Source organism: Marmota marmota, unplaced genomic scaffold, assembly GCF_001458135.2.
Source record: "Marmota marmota marmota unplaced genomic scaffold, marMar, whole genome shotgun sequence".
Lineage (NCBI taxonomy): Eukaryota > Metazoa > Chordata > Mammalia > Rodentia > Sciuridae > Marmota > Marmota marmota.
The window spans coordinates 384,130-387,252 of NW_026004834.1; positions in this window are offsets into that span (position 1 = coordinate 384,130).

The window sequence follows — 3,123 nt, forward strand, 5'->3', positions numbered from 1 at the left end:
TGGCTGCCCACCTCCAGGCTCTCCAGGGTCTCCTCCTGGCATAGCTGTCCTTCATTCAAGGACACAGCCTTGTTCTAGAAACCACCCATCTCTCTTCTCCCTTCAGGACCAGGGGACCATAAGAGCCTCCTACTCTCACTACCCATGGGTACCTCACAGTCACCTCTTGGTTCCTGTCACCCTGGCAACACCATTGTGAATTGTCCAGTTATCAAATGTCCTTCCAGTGAGCTGCTTCCTGTGGCTACCCAACTGACACAGGCGACTATGTTTATCGTTTTTAAAATATTAATCTCAAACTTTTGTTTCACCTTAACCTGAGCCTGGTGGCCAGTTTTGCTGAATCTGGGTCCACATTCCAGCATGTTCCTTGAACAGCTCTGGCTGCAATGAAATGTAGCCATGCCAGGACACGTGGTCACTGTCGTTAGGAGCAAGTGCTGTCCTAGAATGGCTATTTAGCTCAAGAAGAGCGAGGGGACCTGGACTCTATCTACAAAGACATCACCTGCCTTCTGATTGAAAACACTGATTCAAATAAAAGAATAAATCTTTTCTTTTACCTTAGTTGCTCATTTTGGGGAATAAGACAACATGATCTCTGAGATTAGAAAACACTGAGCACATAATTGCAAATGCGAGGTGATAATTAGGACTATCAGATTTTAATAGGCATTGCCTGGAGACCTACACTTCTTCAGGTTGGCATGTCCCCCTGGGGGGATCCCTTCCTGAGATCCAGCAGAGGGAGCTCCCAGCTCTGTTCACATCAGCAGCCCTGCAAACTGCTGAGGGCCCTGCGGGCATCACTGGGTCTGCTGGGTCTGCTGGTTAGGAGGAAGCAATAAGAAGAAGTCCCCCTCCTCTGTGCCACGCATCCACGCGTGCGACTGCAAAGCTTACATCAGATCTTGAATGAGGACCAAAGGTATTTCCAGGGAAGTTGTGGGAACAACCAAGAGGGTGGCCAGCTCCCAGGTACCAGGCAGCCAGAGTCAGCTTCTCCCTGGATGTCCCCACACATACAGAAATTACCACAATCGTTTTGTGAGTTTGGGTGAACCTTTCCATTATCGGATGGGACACAACTGCACACACCGTCTTCTGATTCTGAGCTTTTGTGTCTCAAGCAGAAATAATGATAAAGACATGCACCAAAGCTGATTTATTTTCATTTTAACCCATGAAGTATTAAGGTTTTGGGTCTGTGAATAGTTCAACGAAATTAACAAAAGCTGGTTAAAATAAAATATATTGGAAATTATACAATAGAGCTTACATATATTACTACATTGTTGTTATACTATTATTATATTATAATATTTATACAATTACATTGCTATATATAACATGATATAGTATATAATTAAACACTGTATATTATTTTTAAGGAGTTTTACATCTGGGACAATGGGATAAATGGGTTTTAACTGAATAAGAGAGAATACTTTTCACTAAGGTGGGTTCTGAACCCTTCTTGGTTAACAACTGGAAGATTCTCAGCTGCATCTTCCAGGAAGTCAAGGATGAATCTGGATATTTGCCCAGAGATGACCACATATTGCCTGATAATAGTTTCATGGAAGGGAACAAAGAGGCCAGGTGTCCATTTCTTCTGAGGACTGACCTCCACGTCACAGATCAATGTCTTCTCATAGAAGGTCTCCTGACACAGGCTAGATCCTGTTTGTCCCAAACACACGTCCCTTGCTGAGCAACAATCCCTGAAATCCTACTTTACCATCTTTAAGGACTAAGGTACTTCTTGAACCAAATATTTTTAGGAGAGCATTTCTCATTTTTAAAAGCCTACTTCCCATCTTTGGTTGGTAAATAACCCAGCTTTCCTCATGCCCTGAGATTCCAGTCTGCCTCTGGTTCATGGACAAGTGTAGAAGTGTCCCCTGTTTTATACCCTCTTCACTAAGAAGTGCTGTGTCCTCAGTAGTTGCCACAGTAGTGGCAGTTTGGGGAAAGGGAAAATACTTATTGTTGGGATTCCACCCGTCTAGAAAGACTAACTTCCCCATCCCCCCCAGAAGAGCCATCCAATGGTGAGCCCTGCTGGCTCACATGATCCTTACCCACCAATCAGACTAGCCCTGCTGGCTCAAGTGATCCTTACCCACCAATCAGAAAGCACTTCATGTCAACTATCAAACCATTCAATCATTAAACTGTCATAACTGTCAAACCACCCCTGGCTCTATAAATATGCAGAGCTGTTTCTCAATAAACGGGCATTTTCTCTGACAATGAGCCTTGATCGTTCTTTTACTTATCGTATGAGTTAAGTCTGACAGATTTAATTAGAATTTACTTCTTCATTCTCACTGATCATCTTGTAAGATAGCTATTACATACTTTTTATAAACAAAGAAAAGCTAGGAGAAGATAAGCAACCTGCCCAGAGACCCTCAGACCAGTAGAGATCAGACTTCCTTGACTTCCTCATAATGCACCCAGCCCATGTCCCCTAAGGGAGAAAGCTCAGGGCAATGGAGATCTCCGTGTGGACAAAGGACCAAAGTTGAGGAAGCTGTGTAAACTAAAATGCAGGTAAGAGAAATGTAAGCAGATAAAGTCAAAAGGATGCTCGAGAAACAGACTTGACCAAGAGGAGAGAAACTGCTGTAGGAAAAAGCAGCTGACAATGACTTAAAAAAAAAAAAAACCCTGTTATTAATATTGTACAAATTTATGGGGTAGATAAATGTGAGAATTCCATATAGGTATATAGTGTGTCCTGACAAACCAGGGTGATTGGCATTTCCATCTCCTCGATAGGACTTCATACTTGAAGGTTTCCAACTCCTATCTTCTAGTTATTCATAGACTCTAAAGGTCGCCATGAGCCATTCTGTAGAATACTGAAACCCACAGCATCCCTGCACCTGTGTCCGGGAACACACACTGCCCACTCCCAGCCTCCCCCTCCACCCTTCCAGCCTCTAGAATCAGTACTAAACATCCAGGTCGACCTTGATGAACAACATACGAGAGAGACAAAATGTGGACTTTGTCTTTGTGTGTCCGATTGGCTTTGCTAACCTAATGAGGACTGAGCTTCAGAGCCAACTATGATGGATCAAGAAGGGGTCACCTACTGATCAACAATAGAAA